This window comes from Hippopotamus amphibius, chromosome 5 (assembly GCF_030028045.1).
Source record: "Hippopotamus amphibius kiboko isolate mHipAmp2 chromosome 5, mHipAmp2.hap2, whole genome shotgun sequence".
In the NCBI taxonomy this organism is placed as follows: domain Eukaryota; kingdom Metazoa; phylum Chordata; class Mammalia; order Artiodactyla; family Hippopotamidae; genus Hippopotamus; species Hippopotamus amphibius.
Window position 1 is genome coordinate 120812537 of NC_080190.1, and position 19768 is coordinate 120832304.

The following is a 19768-nucleotide window of genomic DNA, read 5'->3' on the forward strand; positions in this document are numbered from 1 at the left end:
AGATTTAGCAAAAATATGACAGAGTTCATCACTTGTAAATAAATTTATGTAGTAAAAAAGAAAAACCCAACTTTTTTCTTCTTATGGAGGGAGAAACCCAGTTCTTCCCTACTGTGCATTTCTCTCCTGTTTGTCTCCTTTCCCACTCACACCAAACACTTCACACCTGACCTTCTGGTAACCAAATGTGGGTCTTTTCCCCAATAACAAAAAGCAGGTCTTTGGGACACCAGCTGGGTGTCCTACAATTTAACTGAATTCTGATACTATCGACCTGGAGGTAGGTCAGATCTACAGCTTAAGGGCTCAGACCCATAAGACTCCCCTCCACACACACACACACACACACACACACACACACACACACACACACTTCAGATGCCAGTCAGAAGCCCAGGTTATCACCTGTGCTCCTGACCAAACTGGATATAAATCAGATCAGACATCCCCTCAACCCCCTCTTCAGCTTCCATTAATTTGCTAGAGCAGCTCACAGAACTCAGGGAAACACTTACCCACATTTACCATTTTATTAAACGATATGATAAAGGATACAGGTGAACAGCCAGATGAAGAGATACACAGGGTGAGGTCTGGGAGTCCCAAGTTCAGGAACTTCTATCTCCATGGAGTTGGGTGTGTAACCCTCCTGTTGTTGATGTGTTCCCCCATCTGGAAGCGCTCCAAACCCCCTCCCATTGCAATTTCATGGGGGCTTCCTCACATAGGCATCATCAATTAGTAACTCTACTTCCAGTCCCTCTCCCCTCTCTGGAGGATGGGGGGGGGTTAGTGGTGGGTAGGGCTGAAATTCCAAACTTCTCACCAGGAGCCCACTCAGAGTCACCTCCACAGAACAAAAGGTGCTTCTAGTGCCCTTATCACTTAGGAAGTTTCAAGCATTTTAGGAGCTTTGTGCCAGGGATAGAGTCAAAGACAAATAAGAGAACAATAGATGCTCCTAATATTCTTATCACTTAAGAAATTACAAGGGTTTGGGGAGCTCTGCGCCAGGAACCCAGGGCAGAGACATACATATATTTTTTCCTACAATCTAACATATACTTTCTATAAAAGGTTGATGGGGTAAGCTAAATAATGACCTCCAAAAGTCCACCTCCTAATCCCTGGCATCTGTGAATGTTATTTTCTATGGCAAAAGGGTCTTTAAAGATCTTGTTGTGATTAAATTAAGGATCTTGAGATGGGGAGAGTACCCTGGATTTTGTGAGTGGGCTTGACGTAATTACAAGTCTTTATAAGAGGGACACAGGAGGAGTCAAAGGCAGAGGAGAAGGCCACGTGATTATGGAAGCAGACATTGGAGTGATGTGCTTTCAAGATGAAGGAAGGGGCCATGAGCCAAAGAATACAGGCTAGAAGCCAAAAAATGCAAGGAAGTGAATTTTCTTTTAAGAACCTCCAAAACAGAGCAGCTCTGCAAATACCCTGACATTAGCCCAGGAAAACTGATTTTGGACTTCTGGCCTCAAGAAATGTAAGAAAATAAATCTGCGTTATTTTAAGCCACTAAGTTTGTGGTAATTTGTTACAATGGAAATAGGAAATTAATATATTGATAGTTGTATATCGGCTTCTTGCTCAGTTACCTACCCCTATTAATATAGCACTGTTGCATCTATTTTGAAATCCTAGCCTGCCTATTTTATTGTAATATAAGCATTGTAATTCATTGGAAAAATATGTGCTACATCTCATAGATTTATTAACTAATTCAATTTCTCTAGAAACATGTATCGAGATACTTTAAAATGTTCAACCCTTTGACCCAGAAATGTTAGATATCTAAGGAAATAACCATAATTACATACAAAGATTTTGATACAAGAGTGAGCATTTTAAGAATATAATCAATATTAGAGGAGCTATTAATAAAAGAGAAAAATAAGAGAAAAAACAAACAAAATAAATACCCTGCTTTCAATAATGAATAAAATAGTGTGGCAGAAGACCAACAAGAAGTAGAAGACTTGAACATATTATAGCTCAACTAGACAAATAGACATCAATAAAACACCCCACTCACACATTCTTCTCAAGTACACATGGAACTTTCTCCTGGATAGACCATCTGTTAGTCCACAAAACAAGCATGAATAAATTAAGAAGACTGAAATCATAGAAAGTAACTTCTCTAACCATAATGGAACCAAAATAGAAATCAATAACAGAGGGGAAACTGAAAAATTTACAAATCTGTAGAAATTAAACAACACACTCCTAAACAACCAGTGGGTCAAAGGAGAAATCATGAAGGGACATAGAAAATACTTTGAGATGAATGAAAACTGAAACACAACATACCAAAATGTATGGAATGCTTTGAAAGCAGTGTTCAGAGGGAAATGTATAGCTAAAAATGCTTAAATTAAAAAAAGCAGAAACTTTCTACCATAAGGAACTGTTGTTCTAAGGAACTGCTGTTCTAGGGAAAAAAAACAGCAAACTAAACTCAAAGGCAGCAGAAGGGAGGAAATTATAAAGATTAAAGTGAAGATACATAAAATAGAAAATAGAAAAACAGTAGAAAGAATCAATGAAAGTAAAAGTTGGTTCTTTGCAAGGATCAACAAAATTGACAAAAGTTTAGCTAGGCTAAGAGGTAAGAGAGAGAAGACTCACATTACTAAAACCAGGAGTGAAAGATGGAACATTAACACTTCTTACAGAAATAAGAAGGATTATAAGTGAATACTGTGAACAACTGGATGCTAGCAAATTAGATAATCTAGATGAGATGGATAAATTCTTGGAAAGACAGAAACTATCAAAATTGAATCAAGAAAAAATAGAAAATCTGAATAGATCTAGATCAAGTAAAAAGACTAAATTAGTAGTCAAAAAATATCCCACAAAGAAAAGCTTGGGCCCTGATGGTTTCATTGTTAAATTCCATCAAACACTTGAAGAATTAATACCAACCTTCTTCACAACCTCTACTAAAAAATATAATTGGAGAGAACACTTCCCAACTCATTCTTTGAGGCCAGTATTATACTGAAATGAAAACCACACAAAGACATCACAAGAAAACTAATGACTAATATCCCATTATGAATAGAGATGCAAAAATCCTCACAAAAAATTCTAGCAAACCAAATCCAGCAAAATACGCAGAGGATTACACCCCATGACTAAATGCAATTTATCCAGGGAATGCAGGCTTGATTTAACATTAGAAAATCAATTAATGTAAAATACCGTTCAAAGTTTTGATTGCGTAAACTAAACATTCTAATTCCTAAATGGAGACTATTTTGGTTAACATTAAGCGATCACAGAAATTTTATTAACTGGAAATGATAAAAAAAAATCTTCCAGGAGAAGAGGAAAAATTTCTAATGGACATGTTGTAAAGTCACAGTGGCACACAGAAATAAAGTTTCCTTCTGATTAACTTCCTTGAGCTCTGCTTATTCAAGGCATTGTTTACATACATTCATTTTTTTCTATTATAAATTTATTTCTATAATGTTGCCTTGCAGGATCTCAGTTCCCTGACCAGGGATTGAACCTGGGCCACACCAGTGAAAGCCCAGAATCCTAGCCACTAGGCCACCCATTGTTTTATAACAGCTTTAGAGAGAGATAATTGACATATAAGGTAATTCACCCATTGAAAGTCTGTAGTATGTAACTATATTCACAGAGTTGTGCAACTGCCCCACAATCAACTTTTTGGCAGGTGTTTCATACGGACTCTTTCCTTCTTTCTCCACGATGTACACCAGGGTCTTCCAAACTTAGCATGTAACATTTGGGCCAAATAATTACGTTCTGTCCCCCGCATCATGGGATGCTTAGCAGCACACCTGGCCTCTCCCCACAAAACCAGTAACACACCACGCGCCCCCAGCCATGACAACCAAAACAATCCTCAGACATTGCCGGATGTCCCTGGGGTACAAAAACATCCCGGGTTGAGAAACTACCCTTACAGACGATGCATGCTCCTCCAGCTGAACTCTGCCCTCTCCGCTCCTGTTTTTGTTTTTAATGGTCTGTTTAGACACAGTTCAGCACATGACATGGTCTACTCCACACAGACTTCTTTGGGGACCAGGGTCCCTAGGTAGCCCCTCTTGGACAGAATCTAAAGCAGTTCCAGGCCAGCTCTTTCTCACAGGTGCAGCCCAGATCTTGTCCTTGGGACACTGTTGGTATCTTTTAACCTCACAAGCTCAGAGTGGGAACGCCCAGCCGCTCTCCTCTCTTCTTGCCCTGAGAGCAGCTGGCCCACAGGTCTCTGCCCTGTGTTTTCCAGCCAAGAATCAGGTACGTGTCTAGTAGGTCGCCCTAACCACAGAAGCACTAATCATACTGGCTCTCAGAGGACCTCACTGAACTTGCCTAGGGACAAATCACTTCCACTTTTGGACTTTTAATACCCTAGATGAGGATAAAGCCAGAAGCCAGTTTTCAGACAATGACTTTGATATTCCTACTGGGCAGTTTGTCTTACAATTCATCTTGGTATCCGATATCTAAGTACCTGAGGATCTAGCAAATTTCCACTTTATCATTCTGTTCCACGTTTAACAATGTTGAGAATGGTTAAATGATTTATAGTGTATTTCATCAGGTACAATATTATGTAATGATCAAAAAAATTGCCCTTTGGAATTGGTTTTGGATAGAACTAAAAAATGCAATCCATTGGAGGGAAGGCAAAAATAAAAATGCAAGTGATGGAAAAAAAAATTGCCCTTTGAAGAAATGCTCCCAACATAATGGTGATTGAAGAAAAGCCTATAAAATCTGTTTTTATCCTACAATATTAGTATGAAAAACATATATTTCTAGGTATATATATTTCTTTATCATTATAAAGAAATTCTAGAAGGAATTATAATTAAATCGTATTTGTGACAATCTCTAGATGGCAAAATTATTTTCTTTTTTATAATTTTTTGTTTTCCTCAAATTTTTTACTGTAAGCATGTATTAGTTTTTAATAGAAAAAAGTTCTATGAAAATAAAATGTGCAAAGTTCTTTCATATTCACATTCTCTTCCTCTTTTAATTTAAATATGTTTAAAATTCACGGCACAGTCTTTCAGAAATTTTAATCCATCTCTTCTTTTTCAGAGAGCTTCTCATTGCCTCAAAAACAAAGTCCAAATTCCTTCGTGTGACATTCCAGGCCTGTCACCAGCCTCTTGGCCCTGAGTCCCATCTGTTCCTTCTGTGCTCTGATAGGCACTTTTGTGGTGGACACCTTGCAAACTTTATTTCCTAGACTGCCTCGGCAGGGGCTGCTACCAGTGAGATACTAATGGAAGACAGGCAGACGGGGGGAGAGGAAGAGAGACTCCCCTATTCTCCGTCGTGTCAGGATCCCTTCAGCAGCAGCAGTCGGCTGTGGAAGAGTGTCTTTAGCGGCACCATTACCCACTGGGCACAGCCTCTTCTTTTCTCAGCATCAGCCCTCAGATCCACTCCACGGCCCTAACACCAGGGAAGGGCCCCTTCCCTATGATTCCGGCAGTGCACGTGGCGCCCCCTCGGGCCCTCGCTGGATACAGCACCAGGGAGAGGACTCCTCTGAGAACCAGCCCAGGCAGCAGTTCCCCATAGTTTTTTTTGTGGTGACACTGCCTAGTCCCTTGATTCTTCCGTTTTAGGGGTGGCAGGTGCTTCCCGAAGTTACGACTTTCTGGATTTCTTTCCTATTTAATTTTTTTTCTAGTTTTATTGAGAGTGGATTGACATACAGCACTGTTTAAGTTTAAGGTGTGCAGCATAATGACTTGACTTACATATGTAACAGCTACCACAATAGGTTTAAACAGCCCTCATCTCATATAGACACAAATGAAAAAAAATTTTTTTCCCTTGTGATGTGAACTCTTAGGATCTATTCTCTTAGCAACTTTCGAATATACCACACAGCAGTGTTAACCATAGTCATCATACTGCACAATGTGTCGTGTCATTCTTTTTTTTTACTCTCTCTGTTTTTCCAACGCTCGTGCAAGGAATAATCTGCATTAAATTGCCTATATTTGAAACGCCTGGAGTCATGTCCATATTCCTGACTGGCCCCTGACATCACTCATCACATCTGCTTAAATTCCACTGACCAGGATTCAGTCATATTTCACCTAACTCAACAAGAGGTGACCTGGGAGATGTGGTCTAAGTGCTCCCATGTCCAGAGAGAACACAGATCATGGTGGCCCCGGTACCAGTGGTCTTCCCCACATTGCCTAATGAGGCACAGAATAAGTTAACTATGATGCAAAACTAGACAATTAGGACATTTTAAAGAAACCAAAAGAGGTATAAAAGTATAACTGTCTAAAGAAAATCTAGATATATATAAGCAAAGACCTGAAATGAGCTTGTTTTTGAATTGGACATTGAGTGTAGCTCTGAATTTCCTGAAAATGAAGGCCTATTAAAGGGAGTTCCCTGGGGGGCCTACTGGTTAGGATTCTGAACTTTCACTGCCGTGGCCTGGGTTCAATTCCTGGTCAGGGAAATGAGATCCCGCAAGTCACCCAACGTGGCCAAAAAAAAAAACTATATTGAAAAAAAAAAAATTAAGACCTATAAAGAAACATATTGGATTGTGGTTTTTAAACTATATTCGACAGCCTAGACAAGGTTTGTCCTGAAATGAAACACAAGAGTCAGTCATCACATTGATCATCATATAGTAAATATTAGAATACACAAGAATCATACTTTGAAACTGTGATAATATGTTCAGAAATCTGCTCAGTTTTGATCATAACTATTTTCATTTTAAAAAAATATCAATTTGGGGGGCAATAAATTTGCATTCTTAGATTATTTCCTAATGTTCAAGGCATGTACTACATGTGTCCATAGGAAAGATAAAATATTCATAACTTGAATAAATGATATTATATTTACATATATTTTTTCAAGAATAATATTCGTCAATAGCAGGATTTGGAATTTTCAAACTGTTACTATTTCTACTAGTTTAAAAGTTGTTTTTTTTTTTAAATTCCACTTCTGGGTAATGTGATCTATCTACAGCAAAAAGCAATTTAATATGCTATAAATTTAGAGTCAGTTTCTAAAAGCAGAATGACAGATCCCCAACCTTTGTGGCCCTAGAGTCTAGAAGAATTTCTGGCACATAGGAGGTGCTCAGCTGTTTACTGAATGCGAAATAGTTGAATCCAAAAATGTGACATCTGCGATTGCCAGTTGTATACATAAAATTCTAAAACATGCGACTCCCACACCCCCAAATCTGCCCTGTTCTTAGGTAAAAATTAGGTTATTATATTTTTTTATCTTTTGGCTGTGCCACGTGGCTTGCGGGATCTTAGTTCCCTGACCGGGGATCAAACCTCGGCCCCTGCAGTGGAAACAGGGAGTCCTAACCACTGGACCACCAGGGAATTCCCAGGTCATATTATATTAATACCGGAATTTTTCCATCCCTCAAAAAGTCCTCCCCGCCCACCGTGTATTTCAGACAGGCCCAGGCAGGTATTCCACACACTCACAGGTCAGAGGCGGCTGCCCTCACCGTGTCTCTGTCGGCTCAAGCAGACAATCCCTGCGGCTTCAAGTGCTCTGCCTGAGCATCTGTCCCCCCACCCCCTCTGCCCCCAAGGTGTGCTCTGGGCACATTCGCATTGCCACAGTCCCAGCCCCTCAAGGACAGCACAGCACGGCCAGCTCTCCTGGGGCTGGAGCCAGGAGGATGTCTCCTCTCCCACTTGTGATGTCTGGTTAGCGGGACCCCACAGCAGAGACTTTGGGCTTTCACTTTTAAATGTTTAGTGAGAAATCTTGGAGTTCACCACCCCCAAAGTGAATATTCTTATACGTAAGTCTTTGTACTTTTAAGCAATTATTTCCCGGGAATAAATCTCTGGGTCGCACTGTATGTCCTTTTTTTTCCTTTTTTCTTTTTTCAGGGCGTTTTTTTTCAGGGTATTTTTTTTTCAGGAATGTGGATTGCCAAACAATCTGGAGAGGTTATGTCAGTTCACCCTCCCACCAGGAGACTGAAGTTGATTTCCTAATGTCTTTATCAGCAATCATTTGCATTTCTTTTTAATCAATTCCAGATCTATTCAAAATAGTATATCATTGTTTTATTTTTTTATTACAACTTACACAGCTTCTTAGAGATGCAGGAATACCAGGTTTTACAGAAATGCATTTTGGAAACATTTAAATTATGAAAATTACAATTTCATCTAGTACAAACTTAAGCAAATACTATTTGAAGTACTATTTGAACTTGGTTAATTTGCATAACTGATTTCCAGAAACTAACTCACAGGGCAAGGCTAAGTAAACACACTCTGGAGTTGGTTTTTGGTTATTTACAGTGCTGGGTAGTGTACTAAAGGCCACCATTAAGTAAACAGACTGTGGGTGCCTCATTGCCTCCTTCCTGCTGAAACTTCACATACAGACATTTACTCCTATTCCCAGCATGAGACAACCTATATAATTTTCCTGTAACAGGAATATTCTGTATTAACGTTTATCTATGAAACAAGACAAATTGGCATTTTTTTCCTATTTTTAATTTGATGTTAAATAATAACCGTAGGACAGGAAATGGCTTTCTTCCTATAAAACTCCTTTCTCAGTCGTCACTTTGCTGTTGTCATCCTGCTTGCTGGGGATGGAAGGTGACTTGAAGAGGCAGCTTCTCATCCTGTTAATTAAATATACCTTGGGCTAAACAGATGTAGCTACTTTGTTCGTTTTACTTTTCTACCTTACAGAAGCACTTTCACAACAAAGTTTTTTGTATTTCCTAATGGATATATGTTAGCCATATAGGTGCTGTCACTGAAAATATTACAGGAGAGAAAGCAAATTTTAGGTGGATGAAGTTTATACCTAAGACAGTATCTAACCCAATTCTTTCATTTTTTAGATAAGGAAAATAGAGTGAACGATTCTCTGTCATTTAAGTTTTGAAACAAGCTGTTTTAACTTAGTGACTTCAAAATAGAGTTTCATGTGACCTTGCACAGTGCCTACACACAGAAGGAACTTGATAATTATTGGTAAAATGAATTACTGCTGCTGGAAGATGTTTCAATGATTTCCCTCAAAAAGGCTGCCAATATGCAATAGACACAACACATTAAGGGCTTAGTATGATCCCTTTCACGTGGTTAGAGTGTGTGTATGTCTATGTAATATAAAATCCCGCCTAAGCTACATGGTGATCATCTGTTTTGCATTCCAACAGTACTGAGCGGAAGTAAATGATTTCTTGAGGAGAAGATGTGTTGAAGTTAGGATCTCAGTGTTAGGCAGCCTTTTATAACCTGTATTATTTATCATACTTATAATTTGCACCTGAATTTGGTGACTTTACTAAGAAACAGAGCCATGGGGTCCAAGGTTATGAGCCAGCGTTCCTGAAAGATCTAATGGTTCTTTCGACCCACTGTGATTTGCCAAGTCCCTTCTTGTAAGTCTCTTTGATGAAATGAGGCTTAGGGTAACCGCTATAGCCTAAAAACTCCAATTATATAGCTAGAGCCAAATAAAACAGGTCTAGTGCTTAAGGGAACAAAATGCAGGCTGCCAGATATTACGTTATCTGATGTGGACATAGACTACTGTTACAATCACTTCTTCCTTAGCTAGAGTGGGTTTTAATAGAATAGAATTAAAAACTACCCACTGAGGATGTGAATTCCTAGATTTAAGCTAAGTGGAACTTAGAAAAGCTAAATTTATTTATTTATTTTTAAAGACAAGATTATTTAGCTAATCTCTTTGGAATAGTTCAGACAGCTCATGTATCTCCTTGATCAACATGACAGCTCATCTGAATGAAAGGCAAATATCATGCCATTTTCATAGTTATAAAATCTGTAGGTGTGGGAGATAAGTCACTGTCTTCAGTCAGTGGTTCTCAAACTTGCATTGTCCCAAGAACTGCCTGGAGTGTCTGTTACAAATCCAGATTTACGGACTTCTTCCCGGAGATTCTGATTAATATGTCCTACAGGACTGGAAATCTCTGCCCTTAACAAAGGCCCAGGTAAAGAATTCTAATGTTTGGCCAAGTTTGGGAAATACTGTCTTATCATTTGTTGAGTAGAAAAGCTGGACAAAAACTCCTATCTGGGTCAGAGATCATCAGGGCTTGCAAAAATTAGTTTGTGACTAAAACTCAGCAGCAAAATATAGAACTTCCATAGCCACTCCCAGTCACTACACATATTAAAAGAAATATTTAGTCGGTTCAAACTATCGGGACTTGATGTTGTACCTCTTAAATAAAAGACCAAAACAGGGATGGATATTCCTGGTAAGCAGGAGTTATAATGTAAGTCTAGAAGAAGGGAGTGAACAGAATCAAAAGTACAGATAAAGCTGATATTTTATTTATCAAACCTAAGATGCCACTGATTGTAAATAGCGCCATTATTTTGTGTATCACTTAGAAAGAAAAACATTATGATACGCTTTTCTTTTCACCCAAATATTTTATATTTATAGAAAGAATTATTTTAGGCAGATAAATATAATCATATACTACTCAATAACTTTTATTTATGTAAATACATAAAAAAGCAAAAGACTGCATTTCAGTAAGTCTAAGACTTTTTTTTTAACATTTTTTTTAACATTGTTTCCTTGAGGAAATCAGTATGTATATTGTAATCAGCGGTGTCATAGCAATGCATTGCAGTTTAATGCCTCTTTACTTTTATAACATATATAAAAAATATAGTCTTACAATGTATGGTACCTTAGCTTCAATGAAAAATGTTGTGAACAAAATATTTTGGTTAATGCATTCCTAAACCATCTTCACACTCAGGGACCACTTCTTTTGTATCGCTCTTCAAATTGGTAGTCATCCATGTCTATGCCTTTCTATACAATTATTATTCCCCTCTGGCATTAAGATGCAGCAGTTGTTAAAAAAAAAAAGTCCACCAAAGAACTAAGCCTTGTTGGTCCTGGACTCTAAGCCAGGTTTACAATTAAGTAGAACTGCTTCATTTTGACATTAGGAATGTTGATAATTACATCTGATTCACCGACTCCCCTATCTCTTGCCCATTACCTTTTGGTTTATACCCCTGACCTTTTGGTTGACAGAGAGTAAAAGATTGCACCAACTGCGGCCTCTGTGGAAAACCTTTCGGTAGTTTCTCAAAAGATTAACCATAGAACTACCATGAAACCCAGAAGGTCCACCCTAGGTACATATCCAGAAGACCTGAAAGTAGGGACTCAAAAAGATACTTGTACACCAATGCTCATAGCAGCACCGTTCACAATAGCCAAAAGATAGAAGCAACCCAGCTGTCCATCAACAGAAGAATGGATAAAGAAAATGTAGTCTATACATACAGTGGAATATTATTCAGCCATAAAAAGAAATGCAATTTTGATATCTGCTACAACATGAATGGACCTTGAAAGCATCATGTTAAGTAAAATAAGCCAAACATAGAAGGACAAATATTGTAGGAGTTCGCTTATAGGAGATACTAGGATAAACAGGTTGATAGAGACAGAGCTTTGGTTGAGGGTAAGGAGAAAGTTTTAGGAATAGGCAGTGGTGAATACCTTGTTTAATGCCACCTATTCATACATTTATGAATGATTGAACTGATTAAATATTTTCTTCTGTACATTTTTCCACACACAAAAAAGTTTGCAGCACAATTTTATCTTCAGATTGCTCCCATGTCAGGCACACTCCCTTTGCAAGTCTTCGTGCTTGCCTTTTGATGTGCAGAAATATCTACTCTGTCGAGACTGGGGCTTGAACAGTAGCCATTGTAGGAAGCCACTTAGATGCAACCCAATTTCAGAGGTGAAAAATATGGAAAAATGTGCGCCTCTGAACAAATGAAATGAGGGTCAGGGACTTGGGATAGAATTAGTTGTCAGTATTTAAAGTTACAAGGACAGTAATCAGAAGAGACTCCATGTGATCCTGAGATAAATTCATCTGGGGACGTGGGTAGCAAAGTAGCAGACATGAAATTGGCTGATTTAAATTAGTAGTCAGCTGAATTAGAACTCAATGCCAGAGCCACAGAACAAAGAGTGTGTGTGAGCATTTTGGCATGTTGAAGCAAAAATAATAACATATATCAATATATAACATAAGTATATGTAATATATATAATGACTCTGTGTGACAATGAACAGATCTTGAGCAAACATAAAGATGCTTATTTGATACCCTGCACTTGTTTTTACTACAACACATTTTCACATATATTATTTAATTTGCTTTGACCCTTGCAATATTCCCATGAGGTAATCGAATGAACCCATTCAGAGAGGAGCCACGCACCTCCTTAGAGTCACATCTGATAACAGACAGAGTCAGAGTCCAACTCTGGTTTCCTGACTCCAAAGCCCAGGGCCTTTTGCTTCACCACAGGAATGACTGTGTCATCTGTTATCAATGAATATGAGAAGCAGCATGTGATTAGGGTCTCTGAGTCCAAATGAGCCGAAGATGTGCACCTAAGTAGATGTATTCTAGGATTCACTTCTGTTGGACTTGCGATATAATCAAGGTCAAATACCTTGTCCCAGAGGGAGCGGTCTAAACAATCACATGTTCTTAACGTGCCAGCGGCTCAGGTAGGCCGATCCCTCAGGTGGGCACATCCGTAATGCGAGAAGAGGGTTTGGCCACCATGCCCAGCACTCAAGAGCTGAGTGGCATTAGATTTTGCAGCAATAAGCTCCTGAGACCCAACTTCCTCATTCCTAAATAGGGATAATATTACCCACAGTGCAGCCCTGTTGTGAAATTAAAGTTAAGGTATATAAAATATCAACCAGAGTATCTGAAAATATGATAGGTCTTAGTAATATTTAATATTTACTCAATAGTTTTATTTTTACTCATGATGACAGCTACATTGACCCAATCAGTCAATCCTATATGAAGATGATCTGGTTTCCACAACTTAAATTCATATGAAAAATAATTGCGCGTTTGAGGCAACATAACCTAGTGGTTAAGTGTATGAACTCAGTCATAAACAATCTTAACTGGACTGAATACTAGCTGTGTGATTTCAGGCAAGTTACTTAACTCCTCTGTTCCTTGGTTTCTTCAATTATAACATGGGAGTAACAGAACCCACTTCATAGGATTGTGGTGAATATTAAATGAGTTAATATTTGTAAAAAGCTTAAATATTGTTTGGCACACAGTAAGGATATGTCTGTTTAAAGAAATAAACTTTCATATAGGCTTTTAGTACATGTAATTTTCAAATGAATGACTGACACCAGTATAAGAGGAACAAATTTTTGCTTTTAGTAGTTCATGTGATTCTTAATGTGTGGCTACGGAAAGGTTTGCATGGTTCAAAAATGGACCGATAAGTACCCAGTTTACACCCTCAGTCCACAGTCCACAGATGTAGGGATCCTGGACTGGGAGGAAGCTAGGTCCTCTTGAGGACATTTCCTATTCTGCAACAGGTGTATAGTACGAATCTTTCCCCCAAATCAAGCCCAGGGGGGCCTGAAGCTATTTATCAGAGTAACAAAGCAATGGGGAAAAGGAACTACTTTGCGCTTCTGAGGGTTCCCAGATATTATGAAGCTCATCCCCAGAGCCCAAATGTCACTATGGTCTCCATCAGAATGAGGCTTATGGAGATAAGTGATAGATGAAGTCTTGATCTGAGTTCATTTTACAGTGAGCCTGATGGGACAGAAGACTGATCTTATGGTCATTTCCTCACTCGCAGAATACATAATGGGAATAAACATATTTAGTATCTGGTCATATAGGTTATGACCCATGGAGTACATGCTATTTTAGTAGAAAGAACCAAAAAGAAGCCTTTGAAGCTGACCACCTCGCTTACTCTCCCCACCCACCCCCACTGCCAATCATCCTATATTATCTCCAAGGTGGTAACCCAGAAGCAGGACTACATCCCTAGGTAACTGCAGAAATTGGGGCTATTTAACTTGCTCCTCCAGTTAGCAAAAGCCAAATGGGTCTTCGAAGATGCCTGTGGATTAGTACAAACGTAAACAGGTGGTGATGCCAATTATAGCTAAGGTTCCAAGTTGTGGTTTCTTGACTGGAGCAAATAAACGCTGAGCTATTGACCTAACAAAAAGGGGTCTCCAGTTCCCATCAGTGAGGATAATCAGAAGCAGATTGCCTTCATGTAGCTAGGATCCTGATCTTACCTACGGGTTGCACAAACTCTCCTGCTTTCTTACTTCATCCAGACATCTTGATGACCTTAATATGCCGCACTGGTTGGTCAGACAGCATTCTGCCCAGAAACAGATGGCACACTTAAATTGGATAATTTAGGATACAGTTTAATAAAGGGACTGTTTACAACAGTGAAGAGGTGGGAAACAAAGTCATTACCACCCTCAGGTTTTGTACTGGGTTGGTGTCCACCCAAAATTCATGTCCTTCCGAGAACCTCAGAATGTGACCTTATTTGGAAATAGGAGGAGCAGACCAATAAACTCCTGTATCTACTTGGTCGCATAACCCCACAGAAAAAAGCATTTCTTCAAGTGAATTTAAAATGCAAGGATTTTGACTATATATCCCTAATAAGATATGGCTGGGTTTTTAATAGTCATCTTTATTCATTTCATCCTGTGCACACAAGGCATATTGCATCAGAAACAGAGTTCTTACTAAATATCTACAGTAAATAGTAAGTGGGTTAGTTCCCCTTGTTCCAGCCCTTAACCCCAAGGCAACTCCATGAAAACCAAAGGATAAGTTTCCTACATGAGCAGCCAAACACCCCCACTGGGGAGTGTTGAGGAAAAATGACTTCTCTCTGCATAAAGGGAGGAAAGAGGCAGCTGTCCTCCACCCCTCCTAAAAGGGTCTCCTCCTTAGACCTCCAGACCTTTGGTATGTAAATAAAATCTCCCCAGGAGCCAAAGAGATCCACTCCCTTTGACTCTCAGCCTCTACTCTTTAGAGCTGTCTCCCTGTTCTGGGATAGCCATCCAGTCTTCCTGGCACCGTGGGGACTTAACCTAAGGACTGAGATGTGGTCATCTGGCTTTCTCCAGGAGATTAGAGAAGTTTTCCTATCTTTTCAGGTCAGGGCAATTAACTAGACACACCACTACATATCTAATTCTCATGGTATGTAAAGTTGTTTCTGTGAGTCTAGGGCCTTTTATAGGAGCTCTAAGCAATCCAGGAAGGTTTAATTTCCCCATAGACATATCCTAAGGACAAAAAGTACCACAAAGAAATCTTTAACAGCATTCAGTAATTTTATTTTTAGCAGTAATATTGATACTGCCAATTTTAAGCTTTTAAATGTAAGTTATATGATTAAAACATCTAAGTATGTCAGTATCAATAAGTGGTAAGATTTCCAGTGTAAGAAAACAGGGTTACAAATATAAAATCAAAGATCATTAACACCATGGCAATCTCAAATTTGGGAAAAACCAATCTGAACTCTTGATGTATTTTCTGCTTTAAAAAAAATGCATTTTCTAGTTCTCTCCACGAAAAACACCTAGAAACCAAGACAGTCCAGTAGAAATGAGTAAGAATGGGAGCGCCCTTGTCCCCGTCCAATCACCACCTGCCTCCACAGGGACCCACTATGCAAGTTTCTAATACACAGTAGTTCTGCCAGGTTTTTACACTTGTTATTAATGAAACAATCCAGCATGAACACTTTTGTGCCTGGCTTCTTTAACTCTATCTTATGTTTGTGAGATGCATCCATGCTGTGTGTGGTTGGTTTGTTCATTTTCATTACATGGAGTGCTTGAGTGTCTGAATATTCCACAACTTATTCATCCCTCCTATTGTTGATGGGCAGTGTCACTGTTTCCAAGTTGGGATGCAACAAATAGAGCTCCTATGAACATTTTTTTCTTTTATAAACTTAAAGCATTTTTCTTTTTTAATGTTTATTTATTTGGCTATGTTGGGTCTTAGTTGTGGCATTGGGATCTTTCATTGCAGCGTGTGGGCTTCTCTCTAATTGTGGTGTGAGGGTTTTCTCTTCCCTAGTTGTGGTGCACAGGCTCCAGGGTGAGTGGGCTGTGTAGTTTGCGGCATGTGGGCTCTCTCATTGAGGCACTCGAGCTAAGTAGCTGTGGTGTGTGAGCTTAGTTGCCCCACAGCATGTGGGCTCTTCGCTCCCCCACCAGGGATCGAACTCACGGTCCCCTGCATTGGAAGGTGGATTCTTTACCACTGGACCATCAGGGAAGTCCCCCATGAACATTTTTTACATGTTTTTGTTGCATATATGTACTTTTTTTGTTGAACAAAATATTATACATATTTAGACACATTCTCTTATACCTATGTTGTACATGTGAATATATGTACATATACGTACGAGTGAAAATGCCGATCATGAGGCATGAATGTTTTCAGCTTTAGTAAACACTGCCAACCAGTTAATGAGAACAACCAAGCATTTATTTTACCTTTCCCATAAAAACTGAATTTCAAGTTCCTATTCATAGAAAGATTCTTTCTAATAGATTAGGAAAGAATGATAAGATAGAAAGTGACCATTTTGCAATCCCTAATAAAGTAATGGACCTAAGCAAAGATTGTCATCAGTAAAGCCACTTGGTAAAACGGAAATGGAAACCTTGAAAATGGATGGATTAGGGTGACAGCATGTAAACCAGCTAATCAATATCAGTACTGTATACCAAAAGGGCGACCCAGATATTATGCAAAGAAGATGCAAAGATCCAAAGAAGAGTCACCTCATGAAAATGTCTTGCCAGAGTAAGACTATACCTCAGTCTAATCAAACATCTAGATCTATTTATGGTAAACTCACCTAACATTATTCAGACCAGAGTAGCGCCTGTCAAGGGCCCCTATCAAGTCTCTTTCAGACACCCAAGGACTGGAAAATATTGAAGACAAAAAGTTATAAATTCTCAGCAAAACCACACGCTACAGAAGCACAGCCAGCACAGATACAACTGTGGACCACCCCTCTTTCCTGCACCTTGCCCTTTGAAGCCCAGTAAAAGACTCAAACCCCCACCCTTCCGTGTCAATGCCACTCTATGCACCTGGCCCCTTTCCTCCCTTGGAAAGTGAATAAAAACTTTCTTTTCTTCCCTTGCTAAAGCTTCCGTGAATTCTTTCACAACCTGCGTTGACTCACCTAACACTTATCATTTATAGGAAATGCAGAGGAAAGAGAAATAATTCAATGATGCCACCAAGCAGCAATCTGCCAAATGTGGTAAATCCTAAGGAAAACTGACCTGGTTACTCCAACAAACTAATAGTATTTAAGTGAGAGAGAAAGAAAAAGAAAGAAAGGAAGGCAGGAAGGCAGGAAGAAAAAGAAAGAAAGAAAGAAAGAAAGAAAGAAAGAAAGAAAGAAAGAAAGAAAGAAAGAAAGAAAGAAAGAAAGAAAGAAAGAAAAAGAAAGAAAGAGAGGAAGGAAGGAAGGAAGGAAGAAAGAAAAAGAAAGAAAGAGAAGAAAAAGAAAGAAAGAAAGAAAGAAAAGGAGGAAAGAAAGAAAGAAAGAAAAGAAAGAAAGAAAAGAGAAGAGCTACTTTTGACACAAGCTAACAAACCAAATGCAGTGAGTGCATTTATGTGCATCCTAATTTGAATAGCTTAAAAGAGATATTTTTGAGACAATCAGGGGAATTTGAATATACACTGTGTATTAGATGATATTGGGGAATTGTTGCTAATTTTTTTAAGTGTGAAAAATGGTATTTTGATGATGTAAAAGGAAGTAAAAAATGCACATTTAAGTATTCACCAGGAAAATGATTCTTTAAAATGTAGGTAATCTTTAAGATGTTACAGTTTATTAAAAAAGCAGAAGAGACAGATAAAACAAGATTGGCAAAGTCTCAATGATTGCTGAAGCAGGCCGTTTATTAGCGTTCATTACTAGTCTCTCTTTAAAATTTTCCACCATAAATTTACTTTAAAAATTTTAAAATAAATTTACATCATTCCAAGTGATGTAGGAGAAAATTGTGCTTCAGGGGAAAACTATGCATTGTACAGACTCTAGAGCACTCCCTCTGGATTACCTGATTCTGATTCTGATTCTGATTAGGTTATTTTGCAACATTGTAAATTATAGCTCACTGATGGCAGTGACAACTTTATTTTAAGAGGATACCCTACCTGGTAGAGTTTCAATTGGACTCCTTCCCTCATGGTGGAAGAAGTTAATTTTGTCTCCATTTGCACATTCATTTCAACAGCCTTTACTCCAGGTATATGTGTGCTGTTTTGATTTCTCCTTTGAGCCTCATAACATCTGCCTAGTTCCCTGCTTATAAGTTAAACAAAATTTTTTAAAATAATTTTTTATTCATTTATTTATTTTTTATTTATTGGCAGCGTTGGGTCTTTGTTGCTGAGCGCCGGCTTTCTGTAGTTGCAGAGAGTGGAGGCTACTCTTTGTTGCAGTGCATGGGCTTCTTACTGCCGTGGCTTCTCTTGTTGCGGAACATGGGCTCTAGGTGCGCGGGCTTCAGTAGTTGCGGCTCGCGGGCTCTAGAGCGCAAGCTCAGTAGTTGTGGCACATGGGCTTAGTTGCTCCGCAGCATGTGGGGTCTCCCTGGACCAGGGCTGGAACCCATGTTCCCTGCATTGGCAAGCGGATTCTTAACCACTGCGCCACCAGGGAAGCCCTAAACAAAAATCTTTAATGCATATTCATTTTTATATCTGTGTAAGAGTCATAACTATACCCCTTTTCGAAACTTATCTCTTAACAATAATAAATAGTATTTATGTCTTTCTTATGAAGCTGAAAGTAAAATAGTTGTTATACTTATGAATTATTACATGTTAATAAATAGTTGCTAAATAATTTCAGAGTACATTGTAAGTTAGCTGTACAAATATTAACTAACTTTTCCTTTCACTTTAATTTCCTCATGCCACTAGTTCCAGAAATCCCTTTGGAATCTTTGTATCAGAGGCATGGATGCATGTGCAATAAGCAGATGAGCTCACCAGAGCAACACACGAAGGAAACAAAATTGAAAAGGCTTCAAAACAAAGAGGGAGTAACATCTCCGGAAAACTTGTGCCAGGAATTCTAAAATGTTTATACGGATCTAAGATACATTGTTGAAAGACAGGAAGGTAGTCTGCATTATTTACCAAAAAGCAATCAAGTTTTCCTGTAGGAGTTACTTGAGCACTTCTCCAACTTTTTTTCTTTCTCTTTCCCTTTCTCTTCAATGGTACTAACTGCATGTGCTGGAATTGCTTCATGTTTTGGCCACAGGTATCCCCCGCTACTTCTTGGCTGTTAGGAGCCATCTCTCGAGGCCATCTGGGCTCCATGTTGGTTCCATTTTCACCAACTTGAATGGTTATCAATCAAAATCAGTCAATATACATTCTTTTGTGTTTGTCTTATAAGAGCTTTACCAATGCAGACCTTATCAAATCAGACTCCACACCATCCCATAGCTCACTTCCAAAAAAGAATGCCATAGCCAAGATACTACAGCTATGTCCATGACCTTTCACTGAATTTTTTTTTTTTTTTTTTGGCCTTGCCAAATGGCTTGTGGAATCTTAGTTCCCTGATCAGGGATCAAACCAGTACCCACTGCACTGGGAGTGTGGAGTCTTAACCACTGGACTGCCAGGGAAGTCCTTCTCACTAAACTTTCTGCCCTATTTTAAAATAGCAGATGCTAATTACTAAGAACAAGTAGAAGAATGTGTTGAAAAAAACTGAAAGAGAAGAAAATATGCTATATATATTCTTTCTTATTAATTTTAAGT